The 19724-nt window shown below is 49.8% G+C and overlaps 1 protein-coding gene across 1 annotated transcript in view; it reads left to right on the top strand.

Moving 5' to 3' along the window:
• SH3BP5 (SH3 domain binding protein 5) overlaps positions 1 to 19724 on the top strand; it is an 81034-nt gene that overhangs the window by 10259 nt on the left and 51051 nt on the right. The window lies entirely within an intron of this gene.

The raw sequence follows: 19724 nt of genomic DNA, 5'->3' as shown, positions 1-19724 counted from the left end.
CCATCAGACCAGTAGGACTAGGGCTGCCCGCTTGGGTGACAGTCCCCTTGTTGCTGCTGGAATGTCTGTGACTTTTGACCCAGCAATTGCACTTGGAAGAATTTGTCCTAAGGGGGTAACTGGGCACAGATCCAGGTCCAGCGGGGTTCACCACAGCCTTGTTTGAAAATGTTGGAAAATTGTGACTCTGCCTGACAGTCGGTAGGGGGTTGCTGAAACAGATGAATACCGAGCCCAGGCGCTGGTTGAGAGAATCCGGGCTTCACGTGTTGACCAGCTTGTTACTAACCGAGAAATGCATCTGAATGGGAAAAAGCAGGTTCCAAGAGCACGGGCTCGTGATTTAGAATCATGAGGCTATTCTAAAACCTATGTTTATGTGCATAAACGTATCTGGGAAGAATTACATGCCAGCTATTATATCTGCTGGAGAGATGAGTGAGATGTATTCTCTTTATATTTTTTCTGTGTTTTCTGAATTATTTGCTTTGAATTTGTACTCTTTTATAGTCAGAGGGGGAAAAAAAAACCCAAAGTCACGGGAAAGGGGTGTGTGGAGGGACATCTTGGCTTCAAGTGACGTGGCTGGAACCTGAGCTCCACTGACTTTTGGGGGCACTTGCCGCTTTGGAGCCTGAGTCACCTGGTCCGTGAATTGGGAGTCATGAGTGGCCTGGGGGTTCTGGGGGGCCTGGGGGCTGGAGGAGACACTGGGGGCAGGAGGGCTTTGCTTGCTGCCCAGCCCTGGGGAGGGTGTGGCTTCCCGCCTGCGGGGCTGGCCTGGAGCGTGGGGACCCGCTGGGTCTTCAGGATGGATGCAGGGAAGGTTCCAGTGAGATGCTGCACCCTCCTCCCCAGGGCCCTTGCAATGAGGTCCCTTTGTCAGAGACAGGCTCTGGGCAAGAGGCCAGAGAGGGCTCGCAGGGCCAGGATTACAGCAGGGTGGACTCTGAGGGGTCTGGAGCCGCAGACCTTGGGCTCGGGAGATCACCTGTTTCTCTGCCTGAGCTGCGCTGTGTTAGGCTGTGTCTCCTCCTGAGGTTTGCCTGGTGCATAGTGGCTGCTCAGTTGATGATCGAGCGAATGAATGTTGACAGACTGCCCCTTGATGGCTGTGTGACCTGGGGCAAGTTACTAGATGTCTCTGAACCTCAGTTTCCTCATCCCACTGATGTTGCGTAGTAAGCCGTCAGTAAATATCGTTGCCCCTGTTACTGGGAGAGGGCATGCGAGGGCTGTAGCATGGCGGGGTCCTTGCAGGAAGGACTTGTGTCCATCCTGGAATGTCCTTGTCTCCTAGCTGCTCTGCAGTAGTAACGAGAGCTAATAATAGTAATAATGGCAAAAAAAGTGCCTCCCGTGTGCCAGATCCTGTTCTAAGCACTTTGCATGCCTGAATCCTCAGCAGGACTTTGTGTGATCGAGCCGATCCTCCCTCTTCTGATAAAACCAAGGCCTTGAGTATCTTGCTTTCAGGGAAGTGCCCAGCCGTGCTAGTGACACAGTTTGCTGACATTCTTTGTTGTGGGGGCTGTCTTGTCCATTTAGGAGGTTTACAGCATCCACTCACTAAATGAGACCACTTCCTGTGCCCCCCGCCCAGTTGTGACACCAGGCACATCTCTGGCCTTGGAAGTGTCCTGGGGAAAGGGGACAGGGTTGCCTGGGGGGGAACCCCTGCCCTCGAGAAATGCCATCAAGGTGTGGTCCTTGCACCGCAGAACCAAGGTAGAATTGCCCGGTCCTGGGCCCCACCCAGACCTGCTGACTCAGAATCTCTGGAGGCTTGGCACCAGGAGTCTGTCTAAGCAGCACTACCAGTCTCTCATGTCTCTCTCAGGCTGTCTTCTGGTCATTTCTGTGCTGGTCTGGCTCCCTGTGCCCTGGACTCAGCCCCTGGAAGGAAGGGCTTGGCCTCCCCATCTTTGTACCCCAGTATCTCCCACAGTGCCTGCTCACAACGAATTGGGGAATGAATGGCTGGAGTCGCGGTTAGAGCCAGACGCTCTGTGGACTCACCGTGGCTCCTGCCACACACACTGTCCTGCAGAACAGGCAGGGCCCTTTTCCCTCACGCCTGCTCTGAAACTGCATCAGCCCCTGGGCCGTGCCTGGGCAGCCTTGATCCCGGGCACAGAGGCGGCGTTGGTAAAGCATGGCCTGTGACCTCTTCCTCCCCCAAGCCCCTCAGTCCCAAAGGTCTGAGCTCATGGAGGTGTAGGACTCTGCCCTGCTTGGAGATGCTCAAGTTTTAAGAGTGTTTCACACTGGAATAGGATGATGTGTGGATATGGACACATGGCCATCATCTATTCAGTGGGAAAAAAGCTAGTGGGAAAAATGCTTGTGTAAAACTATGCTAGAGTTTATGTAAAAGCATATATACATACAGTAAAAGAACATGTACATATAAGAGGAAAAAAAGGTCTAGAACAGAGAGAATCATAGCATGGTCCCCAGACTCTGCTCTGCTTGTTACCACTTAAGGTGAAGTACCCACAGAAATTGAGAATAAAGTTTTAGAAGTTTTTCTTTTTAGCCGTTTGACATTGCTGTGACATCCCAGTGGCTTTTCACTTTTCTGGTTTATTGTATTCTGCAAAAATGTTGATTCATGTTGCTTGATGGTGGGGTTGGGGTATGCAGTATCACAGTTTCAGAAGCACGTAGCCTCACATGTTATTAATGGTTGCTGCTAAGAATGCTGGGGGTTTTATTTTTTTCATTTCTCAATGTTTTCTGCATTATTTGAAATGACCATTTTAATAGGCAGGGCATGAGGGTGGAGAATGTAGCACTATTATAAAAAGAAATCTTTATGAATCAAAGAAATGAATTTTCATGGAAGGAATTTTAGGAACGATGAGGGCTGGTAGGAAAAAATTTCTAGATTGGTAGTGCCTGCCCTAACTGTGGATAAATCCTGATGTTGGTGGGTTTGCTTGGTGAATTATTGTATTGTTAAACTCTCACGTGGTAATTCATGGAGGGTTGAAAAGAGCCTTAAAGGCCTTGTAGGGCTGTTTGCAGCCAAGAAACCCTCATTTGTAACAATACAAAACAATCCCCAAGATAGAACAGTGGGAAACATTCCAAGTATTAAGAATGTTTAGATATTCAAACTTAGTATATGGGTTTGAGTAGTAGCATCCTTTCTACATGGATAAAGATTTGCGGGTACATACAGCCCTTGGACAGTGTCAGTCACTATAATGTCACTTAGGGAAAATGATACTAGTGCAGGCTGTTGGCTAGAATATAGAAATAGCTGTCGATGTTGAGATGGAGTCTGCTGCCTGAAAACAAATCAGCTGTCTTCCTTTTAAACAATTCTACAGATAGTATGTAAGCTTTCCTGGCACCGTTGTGGGAACCTGGGCACCTGCTGGTGCAGTACAGGGACCCGACTGTGTCCCCAGCATTTTCCGGGTACCTTCCCTCTGGCTGCAAGGTGTCTAGGGTGTCATCACCTCCAAAGAAGACAGGCTCTGAGGGTTGGCAGAACCGTTGTCCCCACAGTTGAGAGAATCTTCAGATCCCCCTGTTGGCGGAGAGCTGTGGTCCCTGTGGGCTGCAGCCTTTTAATATTGAACTATTGTTTTTCCTTCTGAGCATTTATTGTAGAGACTTTTAATATAGCAGTGTATTTGTGTGTGTGTGTTGGCTGGATTGAATTAAACATCTCTTGAACCTCATCATTTGGCAGGCATCCCAGATACCTTCACCCAGCCCTCCATCTCTGAAAGTTACTTAATCTGCCTATCACCACATAGATGCTTCTAAAGTAGAGGCTGATTCCCTTTTATGCAACACGTCTTAACCAAGAGTCTCATGGTCATTTGCAGATTTGCAAAGGTGCTCTTAGAGAGCTCAGAGAATCAGCCTCTTTCATTTCCTTAAAGGAAGATGGAAAACAATTTTGATCTCTTCTGGCCTGACTTTTTTCCTATGCTGTGTTTTGCTGGATTATCCAAGAGACATTAGCGTTAGCTCTGACAGATAGGAATCGCCATCAGGAAGACAATCACAGGAACGTCTGCTGCTGAGTATTCTCACCGCAGCCAAATCCGCTTAATGTAAATGCCTATCGTGTGGGGTCAGAGTCACACTCAACGTGATGAACGGAGTTCGGGTGTCTTTGTCCACCTGACCCTTTGTCCACACAAAAGGCTTCAGCTTCATTCTGATAAATTTGAAACCGGCAGATTTGACATTTTCTCTCTGGTTTTTAGCTTTTTTTGAAGAAGAATATCCTTCCTCATGGTCCTAGCTCCTGTTTGTACCTAACAAATTACCCCCAAACTTCTTCACCCCAAATCAAATGCTTTCTCTTGCCCATGATTTGTGGATCAGGAATTGGAGTGAGATCTGTGGGGTGGTCCTCGCTGGAGGAGTCTCATGCACTTGTAGCCAGGATGTCAGTTGGGTGCGCTCATCCCAAGGCCTGGCTGGACTGGTTGTCTGAGGAGCGCCACCCCCGCCATGGTGTCTGGACGCAGATTCTGGGTCTTGGCTGCAGGCTCAGCTGGTCCGTGTTTCCATCCGACTGCCCCAGCCTGGCGGTCCCAGGCGCTCCGACTTCCTCGCGGTGTCTGGCTGCCCCCAGTGGGTGTCTCAGGATGACCAGGTGGAAACACCAGAGCCTTCCGGGTCCCACAGCAGCACTTTCGCGGTGATCTGTTGGTCCAGGCAGCCAGGAGCCCAGCAGATTCAGGAGGACGGGCCTACACTCCATCTCTGGACGGGGTCAGTGCCAAGGCATTTGAGCCCCTTTAGAACGTCCATGCTCTGGGTGGTAGCACTGAGAAGGAAGCCGGCAGAAGTCCATCGGCTTCAGGAACAGCCACGGTTCACGGGGCCTTGCTGAGTTGCTTTAATGGTTAACCAGCCAGCAGAGGAAGGACTTTGATTATTCCTCTCAGTGACCCTTAAACCAGCCAGCGGCAATTAAAGCAACAGCGAGCCATTTTGGGCAGTGCTATGGCTTCTGCCATAAAGGATTCTTTGCTGCTTTGCCCCATTTCTTTAAAATTCTGTCTGAGAGAATATTACGCCGCGGCTTCGACGCCTATTATAAAAAATGAGTGGCGCCCAGGGCCCCGGAGTACAATAGCTAGACAGACACTTTATAAATCCAGGGGGAAGGTTCTTAAACCCCTTGGGCAGCTTTGGACATGCTGCGTTCTTCCCCTGCCCTGGATTTTGCTAGCGTTCCCACTGCAGACATAGGATCCTGGTGGTGTAGGCGTTTGCTAGAAATTGGATCCAACCCCTCCTCCCCCCACCCAGGTTGGAACTTGTTTAAGCAAATCGTACTTGAATGCTATGAAACTTGGGATCGAAAAAGCATAGGAAAACTTGTTTTAGAGCTGATACAAGAAAAGCGTGGACGTGGGCCTTCAGGAAATCTAGATTTGAATCCTCCCCCTGCCTCTTCATAAGCTATGCAGTCTTGGCAAGGTTTTTAGCTTTTCCAGGTTTTTCATTTCCTTCTCTTGGAAGGAGGAAGGGCAATACCTATCTTGCAGAGCTGTTAAGGATTAAATAAGGTCATGATCATAAAGTGCCTGGCCCTGTACCTAGCATGTAAAGTGTTCAACCAACTGTGGTCCTTTCCTGTCTAACTGTTGCTGTTTATTGAATAACAACACCTCCATAAAAATCACTACTGTTTATCGAAAGCTGATTGCATTCCAAGCATTGTCCTAAGTGGTTTTATATAGGTTAGTTCTCACAGCAGCTCTTGAGGATGGTGCTGGGACACAGAGTTGCTGAGAGACCAAGCCAGTTTTCCTGGGCCACCCGGCCAGTGGGATGAGCACCCAGGATTTCGATCCAGAAGTCTGAGGCTGGAGTCCAGGTGCTGAAGTAGTTTTAAGATGTGTGTTTGTGGGTTTGGAGGGTGCATCCTCTGAGGTCCCCACCGAGGCTGGTGAGGTGGAGGAACGCTGATCTAGGACTTGGCAACAAGCTGTTCAGTCTCTACCCTGACACTCGCCAGATATACATCTTTGGTGAGGGGGAGGCTTCAGTTACCCGCTCTGTGCAATGGCAGCCTCTGAGTTAGATGACGGGCAAAAGCTTTGCCATCCCTGATAGTGAATGACTGAGACTTTAAAAAATGATTTGTTTTATTGAAATATAGTTGATTGACAGTGTGGTGTTAATTTCTGCTACATGGCAAAGTAGTTCAGTTATACGTATATATGCATTCTTTTTCATATTCTTTTCCATTATAGTTTATCGCAGGATATTGAACATGGTTCCCTGCACAGCAGGACCTTGTTCATCCATTATATAAAATGATGAACATCTTATATAATGACGTTATATAATGATGTTGTTTATCCATTATATAAGAGTTTGCACCCGCTAATCCCAAACTCCATCCCGTCTCTGCCCCAGCTGCCCCTCGGCACCCATGCCTCTGTTCTCCATGCCTTTGAGTCTGTTTCTCTGTGTAGATAAGCTCCGTCCTGTCATATTTTGTGTGTTTATTTTACTCGGCTGGGCCGTGTCTTAGTTGTGCCGTGTGGGATCTTTACTGCATGTGGGATCTAGGTCCCTAACTGGGGATCCAACCCTGGCCCCCTGCATCGGGAGCGTGGAATCTTAGCCACTGGACCACTGGGGAAGTCCTTTTTATTCTTTTATTTTTGGGCCACACTGTGCGGCATGTGGAATCTTAGTTCCCCAACCAGGGATCAAGCCCCTCCCCCTGCAGTGGGAGAGCAGTCCTACCCGCTGGACCACCAGGGAAGTCCCTGTGTTATATTTTAGATCACACTTGTAAATGATATCACACGGTATTTGTCTTTGTCTGGTTTACCTCACTTAGTATGATCATCTCCAGGTCTACCCATGTTGCTGCAGATGGCATTATTTCATTCTTTTTTATGGCTGAGTAGTATTCCACTGTGTGTATTAATATATACAAACACACACGTATACACACGCATACACATACATACACATGCATACACATACATACATGCATATATATTGTTGTTTAGTCACCAAGTTGTATCTGTCTCTTTTGTGACCTCAGGTACTATAGCCCACCAGGCTCCTCTGTCTGTGGGATTTCCCAGACAAGAGAAATCCATTTCCTTCCATTGCCATTTCCTTCTCCAGGGGATCTTCCCAAACTAGGGATCAAACAGGCAGATTCTTTGCCACTGAGCCGCCTGGGAAACCCCCCACATTAACGCATGCACACGTGTCTTTTTTATCCATTCCCCTTTGAAGGGCTTTCATGTTGTTTCCAGGTCATAGTGTTGCTGTGATCACAGGAGTGCATGCATCTTTTTGAACGATAGCTTTCATTTTCTCCAGATACATGCCCAGGAGCAGGACTGTGGGATCAGGTGGCAGCTGTTTTTAGTTGACTGAGGAACTTTCATACTCTTTTCCATAGTGGCTGTACCAGTTTACTGGCAGGACAGAGACTTTGATTTGAATCTAGCAACGTGCTGAATGGGCTGAATCGTCCTGTCTTGATCATGGGGAAATAAAAAACGCTGGTGAATCTGTGCTGCAGCCAAACCTTGATCCTTATTGAAGCCATACTTGTGCACAGTTGAAGAAAAGCCCTTGAGAAAATGAAAGTCCTCTGCCTCACTCCTTCCCGCTTCCAGTTCTGCTAGAAGCAGCCTCTTTTGACGTTTTCAGCCATTTCTTCTGGGTCCTTCCACATCTCTCACAGCGGTAGTGGATTTTAACTTTGGATCCTTTGCGTCCTCCGCCCTCTCGTCCTTCTGTGAGCTGTGTCAGGAGAAAGGTCCTCCAGGAGGAGTGGGCAGCATCTTGCCGGCAGTGCTGGGCGGGGGCTGCGTGCTTTCCAGGGAGGCTGTGCTGCCTGGTCCCTGGAGCGCCCGAGGCCGGCTCTGAACTCGCCGCACCGCCCTGATGCCCACACTTGTTTCATTCTGAAACAGACCTTGTGACGCAGGCCCACTTGATGCCTGGCTGACGCGTCACTCCCGATAAATGTGTGCATTAACTTTATGATCCATCTGAGATCTGATATCTGCAAGCGTGGGGGAAAAAGTGGGTCTTCAGGTTGAGGAAATATGTTAAGCCTCTCAGCATAGACATGGAAAATAGTTCACCTGTGGTTGAACTCTTGTAAAATGCCAGCATTTCAGCAATTCTGCCTCCTCTCACATAAAGAATCCTGTGGGTTTAAAAACACGTGTTTGGCCCTGAATGAAACGGCAGCAAGTCCTGTCAGCCTTCTCAGCTTTGTGTGTGTGTGTGTGAGTGTGTATGTGAGAGAGACAGAGTGTGTGTATGTATGTTTGTGAGAGAGTGTGTCAGTGTGTGTATTTGTGTGTGTGTCTGTATATTTGTGAGTGTGTGTGTATGTGTGTGTGTCTGTGTGTAAATGTGTGAGTATGTATGTATGTATGTGAGAGAGTGTGTATGTGTGTGTCAGTGTGTGTATGTGAGAGTGTGTATGTGTAAATGTGTGTGTGTATGTGAGAGGGAGTGTGTGTGAGTGTGTGTATGTGTGAGTGTGTGAGAGTGTGTGTATGTGTGTGAGAGAGTGTGTGTGTATGTGAGAGAGTGTATGTGTGTGTGTATTAGAGAGAGAGTGTGTGTGTATGTATGAGAGTGTGTGTGTATGTGAGAGAGAGAGAGAGTGTGTGTGTGTACGTGAGAGTGTGTGTGTATGTGTGAGAGAGAGAGAGTGTGTGTGTATGTATGTGAGAGTGTGTGTGTATGTGAGAGAGAGAGAGAGTGTGTGTGTGTGGTTATGTAACTTCTGTCCCTTTTCCAGGGCCTCAAACCACTGACCCTTGTCCCTGAAGATTAAAGGGTTTTCTCCTTTGTGGTGCTTTGGACCTTAGGCTATTTAAGTATATATATGTATATTTTGACAGTTTACAATTTTTAAAATATGTTTAACAGTTTAAAAGTGTACTGACTTAGTTCTGGCTGGGCTGGGCCCCTGCTGCGTGCGGGCTTGCTCCCGTTCGGGCACGGCGGCGCCCCTCCTCCGCGGTGTGCAGGCTTCTCGGCAGTGGCTTCTCTTGTGGGGAGCGCGGGCTCCGGGGCCACCGGCTTCAGCAGCAGCAGCTTGTGGTCTTGGTGGTTGTGGCCCCCAGGCTTAGCTGCCTGGTGGCTTTGGGCTCTTCCCTGGCCAGGGATTGAACCCATGTCCCATTTACTGGTGGGCAGATTCTTACCCACTGCATTGCCAGCAAAGCCCTAAGCATACATATTTTTTATTGTATTGGTTAGATTCCATTCTTGTGGCTACTGCCTGTATAACATCGACAAAAAATGATGATTTGAAAGTGAGTCTTTCCCAAAGTGACATTCTATAAAATAACTGGTTCATATTATTGAAAATTATCAATGCCATGAAAAACTGAAGAACGCTTCCAGATTTGGGAAACTAGAGAGAGTTTGACAACTAGATCCTGTGTGAGTCCTGGACTGGATCCTGGACCAGGAAAAAATACCTTTTCTTCCTTTGCTGTAAAAGATGTTGGCTCAGATGGTGAAGAGTCTTCCTGCAATGTAGGAGACCCAGGTTCGATCTCTGGGTCGGGAAGATTCCCCTGGAGAAGGGAATGGCTACCCACTCCAGTGGGTAGAGTGGGAAAGAATAGAGATCTCTTCAAGAAAATTAGAGATACCAAGGGGATATTTTATGCAAAGATGGGCTCGATAAAGGACAGAAACAGTACAGACCTAACAGAAGCAGAAGATATTAGAACAGGTGGCAGAATACACAGACGAACTGTACAAAAAAGATCTTAATGACCCAATCACGATGGTGTGACCACTCACCTAGAGCCAGACATTCTGGAGTGCAAAGTCAAGTGGGCCTTAGGAAGCATCACTACGAACAAAGCTAGGAGGTGATGGAATTCTAGTTGAGCTATTTCAAATCCTAAAGATGATGCTGTAAAAGTGCTGCACTCAATATGCCAGCAAGTTTGCAAAGCTCAGCAGTGGCCACAGGACTGGAAAAGGTCAGTTTTCATTCCAATCCCAAAGAAAGGCAATGCCAAAGAAAGTTCAAACTACCACACAATTGCACTCATTTTACACTCTAGCAAAGTAATGCTCAAAATTCTCCAAGCTAGGCTGCAACAGTACGTGAACTGAGAACTTCCAGATGTTCAAGCTGGACTTAGAAAAGGCCGAGGAACCAGAGATCAAATTGCCAACATCCATTGGCTCATAGAAAAAGTAAGAGAATTCCAGAAAAATATCTACTTCTCTGATGTGAGAGTTGGACCATAAAGAAGGCTGAGCACCGAAGAATTGATGGTTTTGAACTGTGGTGTTGGAGAAGACTCTTGAGAGTCCCTTGGACAGCAAGGATATCAAACCAGTCAGTCCTAAAGGAAATCATTGCTGAATGTTCGTTGGAATGACTGATGCTGAAGCTCCAATACTTGGGCCTCCTGATGAGAAGAACTGACTCCTTAGAAAAGACCCTGATGCTGGGAAAGATTGAAGGCAGGAGGAGAAGGGGAGGACAGAGGATGAGACTTGAATGGCATCACCGACTCAATGGAGATGAGTTTGAGCAAGCTCCGGGAGTTGGTGATGGACAGGGAAGCCTGTCATGCAGCAGTCCATGGGGTCACAAAGAGTCAGACATAACTGAGCAACTGAACAGCAACAACCCACTCCAGTATTCTTGCCTGGGGAATTCCATGGACCGAGGAGCCTGGTGGGCTAGAGTCCTTGGGGTTGCAAAGAGTTGGACACAGCTGAGCGACTAACACTTTCACTGTAAAAGATGTTGGCGGGACATCAGAATTTGAACAAAATCACAGATCAGATTAGCGGCGTTGTATCAGTTTTAAGTTTCTGATTGTGATCATCTTACTTTGGTTATGTAAGAGAACATCCTCATTTTTAAGAAATACACACTGAAATGTCTCAGGCTAAAGGCCATCATGTCTGCATCTTACCCTCATTTTCCCCAAGTCTGAACTATTTTAAAAATGTTTAAAAAAGAGCCTTTTCTGCGTTCCCAGACCCACCAACTCTCTTAACTCAGCCTGCAAATGGCAGTGGCATCTTGATTTTGGCCAAGGCTACGTGTCGCAGGGGAGAAGGCAATGGCACCCCACTCCAGTACTCTTGCCTGGAAAATCCCATGGACAGAGGAGCCTGGTGGGCTGCCGTCCATGGGGTCGCTAAGAGTCTGACACAACTGAGCGACTTCCCTTTCACTTTTCACTTTCATGCATTGGAAAAGGAAATGGCAACCCACTCCAGTGTTCTTGCCTGGAGAATCCCAGGGACAAGGGAGTCTGGTGGGCTGCCGTCTATGGGGTCACACAGAGTTGGACACGACTGAAGTGACTTAGCAGCAGCAGCAGCAGCGTGTCCCAGGGCAGGTAGCTGTGCCGGCTGTGTGTTCTGGGGATGGGAGAGGTCCTCACCTGCTTGTTTGGAAACTTCCTCTAGTTGAATCAGAGTTCTAGAGCACAGCCTTTGTGCTTGGGAGGAACTTGGTTCTGCTTAGGCCTAAAAAAAGCTTTCAGATGCTTGAACACCTTGGAGGAGGCCAGCTTGTACAGGAAACCATGCTGACCAGCACCGCTTCTTTCCTCTTCTCCTCTCTCGGTGGGAGGAAGTTCTTGCTGGTGCAGAACCCAGACAGCTGGTGTGCTGGTGTGGAAAGAGGAAGCAGGGCTGGCGTTGCTGGCTGCTCGGCTGCTTGGGGCCTGCCCTGGGCCTGGAACTGGGGCTAGAATCCCCTCTATTGTACCCCAAACCACTCAAGCAGCTTAAATAAAAGACGGGGTTTCTGAAAGGCGGAAGGGAGGGGGACCCCCGGGAAGGGAAGGGCGTTGCAGAGCCTTGAGCAGGCGCTCCGAGTGTCCCAGCACGTGTGGGCCCAGCACGGTGACTCGCCGTGCTGCGGGCCTCCCCCACAGAGCAGCCTTGGCTGGGTTGGTAAGGGATCTGGCTGGGTGATTGCAGAGTCAGGGTCAGGATCCCAGGTTGTCTCCTGCACCCTCCACCTGCCGCCTGCTCTCCTTTCGTTTGCTTGCTCTTCCCTGTCCGTGGGCACCTCTGTGTCCTCGTCTTGCCGTCCTCTGGCTTTTTCCATTCTGGCCCTCGGGAGAGGATCGTATGTCAGAAGCATGGCAGCAGGATCCTCCTTATGTGCGGGGCACAGTCCCTAAAGAAGGTGGGTTTGGGAGATGCCCCAAGAAGTTGGGGTTCAAGGTGGGGCAGAAAGGTGGGCAGAGGCGGGGAGCTGGGCACCAGTACCTAGCCGCGATTCTGCTGCTTCCCGACTGGGAGGCCCTGGTGCTATCTCCCCATTTTCTTTCTTTCTTTTTTTTCCATGTATGTTCCCATCCCTGGTTGGGTGAAACTTGCTGATGGGTGATAGGGCCTGTGTGGTGCTGGGCAGGGGTCCTGTGGTCCCTGTGGGGCTGGCCCTGGCTCCCTGGGGGCTCCTGCCCTTGCACCCCTTCTCTGCCCACCTCCCAACTCTGGGGGCCTCTTGCCTTGGTGCCCTAGACCCTGGCTCTGCCCCAGGCACAGTCTTTCCGCTTATGCCTCTGCTGCAAAATTGTCGGAGCTGAGATCAGATCGTCCCGGCTGCCCGTCCATCCCCCAGGGCTGTGATGGCCACTCCCTGGGGCAGGAGAGGCAAGGAGGGCAGGCAGCAGGGGAACCCAGGAGCGTGGCCGGCCCTGCAGGCAGAGCACAGAGTGGAATATGGGTTCAGGAGCCAGACCTGTGCCGCCCAGGATGGCAGTCATCAGCCCTGTGGGGCGACTCAAGTTCTACTTCAAAATGACAGTTTAATATGGTACCCAGTCAGCCGCACTAAGCACACATCAAGTTTTCATTTAGCCACGTGTGGCCGGTGGCCTCTGTCGAGCCCTGTGTAAACTCAGAGCATCTCCGGTGTTGCAGAAAGCTCTGCAGACAGCCTGTAGAGCGCTTGATCCTTCTCACCGAAGCCCTGGGAAAGTGATTCTTTGTGTTTTGGCAGCTGCCACAAGTGCACTTAAAGAATAGATTGGATGGGTGGGGGGAAAAGTAAACAACATGATCTGTAGAAGCATTAAAAACATGTCGGTTTCCTTAGAACTGGTTGGGAAGTCAGAGCGTGTCTGATGGTGCCTTGCACCGTGGAATTCTGGAATGTTCCTGCTACAGAGACTTTACATCCCAAATCTCTTGTTCTTCTGCCTCTGTCATAATTTCTGCTTTATTCTTGTTCTGTATTTTTTTTTTCCCACATGGATTCACATTTGTCCTTTGTTTGAAAGTGAGACTTAATGACTGTAAGTGAAAAGCCATCAGTGGGAAATAATTTTGTTTAAAGCAAGGTTTTTAGTGAAGAATCACGTGGATGAGCCCCGCTTGCTGACTTTGAGAGCAGCGCTCTCTTGTTTCCAGTGACTGTATCAGTTTGCTTATCAAATTCTTAGCAGATTCCCTTCTCCAGGGAAGGCTCTGAGCCTGACCAACTCCTCCTCTCTTAGAAGGGAGATGAGCAAATGTGAAGAATCAGAGTGGCTCCAAATGCAGGCTTTCTCCTTGGGAAAATCAGAAGGGGTGAAGGAGGGCCTGAGAACGAATAGCTGCTTTGCTGTTACTGAACACACACCCGTGTTCCCCTCCAGCGGGGTCTCTGCAGGGCGGCCCAGGGCGTGGGTGGGGCGGGTGTGATTTGGGGCCACCAGCTGACCTGGTGCTCTTGGGCCCCAGGTTCCTTTCATGCTCCTGTGATCACTGAGCATTTCAGAGAGATTCTGTTTTTATGGGTAGCATCTATTACCCATTTCTAAAAACTGTATTCATTTTTAAATGAATTTTTATTTTTAAAACTGTATTCATTCATTAAAAGTGACAGTAATAAGCCTATTACATGCATATCTTATCAAAATAACTTAACCCTATTACATGTATATCTTATCAGAATAACAACCCCCCCAAAAAAATTGTGAAAAGAAAGCCGTCATTTTTTGGCTTTCGCAAGTCTCTTTCCTATCGGGCTTAATAGGAGAGCTGGATTCTCATTTCTGCTCCTGCCTTCGTTCTCGTGATGGCACATATCAAGTAGTCTCTGGAAAACTCCATTCAACAGTCACAAGAGAATGAAAATGGAAGAGGCAAATTAAATTGAATTTGATTATGAAAATGATTTTGATCGTGCAAAGTCCCAGAAAAGGTCTCCAGGAACACCCGACCCCTACCTCCGTGTTCCCTGGACCAAACTTTGAGAACCACGGGTGAGGGAAAGCCAGGTGGGATCTGTTGATGCTCTGTAGACTGACACTCCCCGTGGGAGACCCCGGGCCAGGCCAGCCCTTCTCCCTGGGGCCGAGGTCTCTTATCTGGGGACTGGGGATCTTCTTGCTGAGCCTGGCCACGCTGTCCTGCAGGGTCTTTGTGAGGCTCGGAGCATGCCTGCGAAATCTTTCCACAAGCAGAGAGCAGTGTGTTTATAAGTGGCATGACTCGGGACCTTTTGAAGTTCGGTGACTTTAGTTTGTAGGACAGTTATTTTTAAAACCTGATGTCCTTTCCTCACCTCGATAGGTTCTGGGGAGGCCTTTGTAAAGGGGAGAGGCTGCCCTTCTCATCTTCCAGGCGAGATCATTGAGGCTTAGGTGGCTGGGTTGGCCAGAAAAAAGGGCTTGTCCCCGGTGTGCCCAGCCTGCCCGCCACTTCCCGGGCGCCCTGGTGCAGGTTTCATGTGGCGGGGTTTCTTGTCTGGTCCAGGGCCGTGTTTCCAACACACCGACATGTTCACATGGGAGACTGTGCCACCTTCAGTTCTCCGCTTGGATAAACTGCCCTCAGTCTGAGTCACCTACTGGACGTGACACAGTTTTCAGACTGCAAGCTCTGAGGTCTCATCCAAGCCAAGGGATGGCTTAGAACTCCTTCGGATGCTGATCTAAAAAAGAATCCGCTGGTAAACAGCCCTGGCCGGCGTGTGGCTTATTTTTCTCGACCAGTGAAAGGTCTGCTCCTTCTCCCGAGATGTCTTCTGAGCTTATCCGTGGATCACTTAGTTCAGGGAAAACAGTTGGCTCTCCTCCCTGGACACCCCAGGAAGCAGCCCCAACTCTGATCTTGGGAAACACATTGCTCGTAATTGTAGATGACAGAAAGCCATGGTGGAGTCCTTTCTCGAACTAGGAAATAAGGCAAAAAGTACAAGTTCAGTTGTGGCCAGCTGGCTTTAAGATGAATTGGAAAAAAAAAAAAAAGAGAGAAATTCTTTCTACAGAATAGGTTGAATTAAGTTCCCCAGAAGCTCCTTGTACCTATGGCTTTACAGAAGCCCTCCAGCAATCACCTGTATTTAGTTACAGAACTTTGCTACTTTATAGACTGTGATTGACTTTCCCCTCCCTGAGTATATCAGCATGACTACCTTAAGGCATATAGTAGTTTTCAGTATTTTTTTTTTTTTTAAGAGACTTAGTTCAGTTGCAAAGGACAGAAATCCAGTTCCATCTAGCTTAAAACATGAAGCAGGGGTGACGATTGTGTGTGTCTGTGTGTGAACCATTTTGGCTCGGGGGAAGTGGAGTTTAGGGTTAGACTGTAAAGCGTTGCTAGGTCCAAATGCTCCAAGTGTCGTCATTAGGACTCCTTGCCGCCCTACCCTCTGGTGGACTCTCTGCTCATTGTGCCAAGAGGGCTGCCATCTGCTCCAGCTTTTAGTCCATCTACTCAGCCATCTCAGTACAAAAAATTTCCTCTTAACAGTTTCAGAAAAGTCCAAGAATGAAATCTTACTGGTTCTGATGGGTCCTGTGCCCTCCCTTAATGATGACTGAAGCTAGGAGTATCCTGTACTGATGCCCAGGCATGCGATCAGTTCTGAGACCAGGGTGAGGTCCAGTAAAATCAGGGCTGTTATGCTGGGTAGGCAGGGAAGATGTTGGTTTTGTGGGCTCCCACACCTCGGGATTTTATGGTGAATTATTACTCGGACAGCCGTGCCCCTTTGTGGAATGGTGGAAGAACTAGGTCCGCTCTCTTATCAGGGAGAAGGCTAGCTTTGTGTTGAGCGCTTAACACGTCTTGGATGAATAGTTGTTGTTGTTTGGCTGCCAGCCAACCCTGCGTCATCATCCCTGGCAGCACAGCCTCTTTGATGGAGGGAGACGCTAATGTCAATTGATATCTCTTGGACTCAGCAGCCTTCGATGGTCACACGCTCGACCAGGCTGGTGGTCCCTGAATCTGCCTGCCAGATTCACGTGGGGACCCCAACCCAGATTTGATCTGCGGATGCTTCTGCTTACAAAAACACTGTGATAATTTCCTACAAATTTTAAAAAGGGCAAAAAACAAGACAAAACAACCCCTCCCAACTAGTATCTGATCCTCCCACCCCAGCCCCATCTTTCTCTCTCTTAGAGGCAATTTAATTGATCCGGTTAACGAATTTTAGCTGATTATTTAGGTATTTATTTCTGTCGCTCTAAACAGCAGGCTTTGTGTGGCTGCTTCTGGACATTTCGTTTCAGTTCTTACCCCACCATGCCGCTATGGAAGAGGAGGCTCCAGTCTCCTTCCTCCTCTGCCCTGCACCCCTTCCTCCCGGCAGGACCAAGTTGCAATCAGCCTTCAGCGTGTGCATTGTTGCGGCCTGGAAAGTTCTGTTCACAGTCCCGAGGTTTACTTTTCTTTTTTTTAAAAAAACCCTCTTTTCTGTCCGTATCCATTTATTTATTTATTGGTCTTACAGCCTGTGGGATCTTAGTTACCCGACCAGGGATCATACATTGCCCTCCCTGCGATGTAAGTGAGGATTCTTAACCCTGGGACCCCCAGGGAAGAGGCAGAGTGGTGTTCAGGCATTACTGACAGCAGGCGCTTGGTGGGTAAATGGAGGCTCACTCGAGAAACCTACCCTGTCTCCCGATGCATGTGGGATCGAGGTCAGAGCCTGGGAGCTGCTCCCGTGGCCTTCCTCCTGCCAGCCCTCCCATCTGCTGCCCTTGGCTCTGCTGGTCCTTCAGCTGCGATGCCCTCTTCTCTCTCTCTGGTGAAATCCCCCTCTCTCCAAGTCCTGGCTGGGATGACTCTCTCTGGGTGTGGCCGTCCTGGGTGTGTGTCTGCTGCAGCGTGTAGACTGAGGTCTTTAGTACCTATCACGCTACATCGTGCTTATTTATTTACCACTTGAGGAAGTCTAAAGTGAAGTCTTAGCTCTACCATGTCCCAGCTTTGTGAGCTTGGGCAGGCTCCCTGGTCACGCTGTGCCTCAGTTTCCCTCTTTGGACAATGTGGATCACACCCATGGCACTCACGGGGAACTGTACTCAATATCTTGTAGTAATCTAGAATGGAGAAGGATCTGGGAAGAAGAGATAGGTGGGTACAGCTCTATCTCTGTGCTGTATACCTGAAGCTAGCACAGCCCTGAAAGTCAGCTGTCCTTCAATTAAAAACAAAGAGCAACCGAAGCACCTTAGCTGGTAAGGCTGTTAGTGACTGCATAGATGGATGGATAAAAGCGTCTGTGTCTGCCCCATGGGAGACTGGCCATCTGTTCCCTGCATGGCCTTTCACGCAGGTAGGTGGCTTATATTATAGTGCCTGGTGCCTGGAGTAGCTCTGGGCAAATCTGAAGTCTCTGAGGGCTGGGAAGGGGAGGTCAGTGGGTGAAGCGGGCTGGGCGTGGCTCAGGCACAAGGCCTGGGGACTGGAAAGGACCATTTCTAAGGGGTGTCTTCTCCACTTTTAACCAGTGCTTGCCAGGTAGGAATAGGGGCCCAGTGTTGCCTGATCATTTGATTTAAAAAGAAAAAATTTTTGTTTCTTTACGAGGAATTTGGAATCTAAATTAAAATAAAATTATATGAGTTTTCCTGAAATGGATAAATTATGTAAAATTTCCATTTAGTATATAGCATACAGCCAAGGGCACGAAGCCTGTGGGTCCGTGGGCTCCTGGTTTGGGGCCCAATTCTCAGTTCCCAGAGAGGATGGAGAGAGAGAGTGTGACCCGCCCCTGGTCACGTGCCAGCTGATTTGGGCCCCGGTTTTCCCACCTGTGGCCTGGAGATGCAGTTGTATGTGTGGGTGTGTTTGCAAAGCAGGTTTTCCTCCCCTGGGTCAGCAGCCCCTCAGAGCCACCCCCTTGTAGAATCATGGGTCTCTTTTTATGCCGGGGGGGGGGTGGGGGGACATTGTGTGCATTTATTGAGTACCTACTGTGTGACCAGGAGCTAGCTGTTAGGCACCCAGCTGTTACAGTCACTGGTGCCAGGAGTAGCTCTGGGCAATCAGAAGTCTCCGAGGGCTGGGAGGGGAGGTCAGTGGGTGAATCAGGCTGGGCGTGGCTCAGGCACAGGGCACGGGGCTGGAAAGGACTGTCTCTAAGGGGTGTCTTCTCCTCTACTTCTAGCCCCTGGTTGCCAGGTAGGAATGGGGGCCCTGTGTTGCCCGATCTAGGTGTTAGCTCTTAGGAGATGGAAAAGAACCATTTTATAGGTAATAAAAACGATGTGTAAAGAAGTGACTGGATCGGAGCTTGCAGATAGAGCTTTAACCCGGTTTAGCTCCGTGTCTCTGCTGAAAGACTGGAGCTGCAGCCAATACGTTGCCTCCCACGGACTGCAAGTCAGGCCCGACAGCAGCTCAGCAGGGCTTTGCTTGTCCCCGGGTGGCCCGCACGCGCGTGCGCGGCGTGTCCTCTGGAGGACAAGTCTAGCTTGTTCTGTCTCTGTCCTCAGCAGCTGTAGCTGAAGCACGTGACTGCAGACCTGGCCAGAGAAGAGGGAAGGCGGAGCAGCTTCCGATGATGAGGACACAGGACTTGGGGGAGGGACCACGGGTACAGGATGGGGCGCCCAGGGGCTGAGACGCTCTGTGTAAGACAAAGGCCATGTTCGTATGTTTCAAACCCACCTAGAAAGCCCAAGCGCGAAATAATGAGGGGAGAGCAAGTTAGGCATGATCAGGGCCTTCCTGACCCCCCTGTGAGCTATCCCAGTGACCCATGAGGTCCATGTAATTTTCTGCTTAGAAGCAGTTTTCAGATAGTGAGGCAGCCCCTTTGCAGCCAGCGACGCCCACATGTGTACCAGCCGGGTGGCCGGCTGCTCTTGGGGCCCCCCCGCGGCTGGTGAGCATGTGCTGTTCCTCCTCCCCCAGCGCCCACATCGCCCCTCTGATACACGCGGACTCCCCAGGCTGTGGCCGTGCCAGGCCAGCTCCCTGGGGGAGGAAGGGTGGAGGGGCCTGGGTCTCTGAAGCCCCAACCAACCCTTCCAGTGTCTTCCTAGAGCTGGAACCAGACTGTCTTTGTGATTCTTCTCCTCCTCGGGGCTTCTGTGGACCTGGTTTCCTGACTTTGATGGTGCAGTGAAGCCTGGTGCCGCCCACCCCTGATTCCCCTCTCCCCGATGCCTGTCCAGGCCCACATGGCTTGTGGTGTCTCCGGAGGGGGTGGCCGCCCTCATCTCTAGCCGTTCCCCACATTCTGGACGTCCAGCTTCCTGCAGTCTCTGGAAAGTGCCAGCCCGATCCCTCCCCTCCGCTGTGGGCGTGGCTCTGCTGCTGCTCTGGACTCAGTGTCTCCCTCCTCCCATCCATGCTTCAGGCCTCTGTGCAGATGGTACCCCTGGGAGCTCCCCATGAGTCCCCCTCTAAGGGCGAGCCTCCCACCCCCCCTTACCTGGCCTGCTGAGGCTCTGGGTCCTGGGTCCCATGCCAGCTGTGCCAGTCTCATCCTCACACACTCTCTG

This window comes from Bubalus kerabau, chromosome 2 (genome assembly GCF_029407905.1).
Source record: "Bubalus kerabau isolate K-KA32 ecotype Philippines breed swamp buffalo chromosome 2, PCC_UOA_SB_1v2, whole genome shotgun sequence".
In the NCBI taxonomy this organism is placed as follows: domain Eukaryota; kingdom Metazoa; phylum Chordata; class Mammalia; order Artiodactyla; family Bovidae; genus Bubalus; species Bubalus kerabau.
This window is presented reverse-complemented; position numbering and strand designations above follow the sequence as displayed.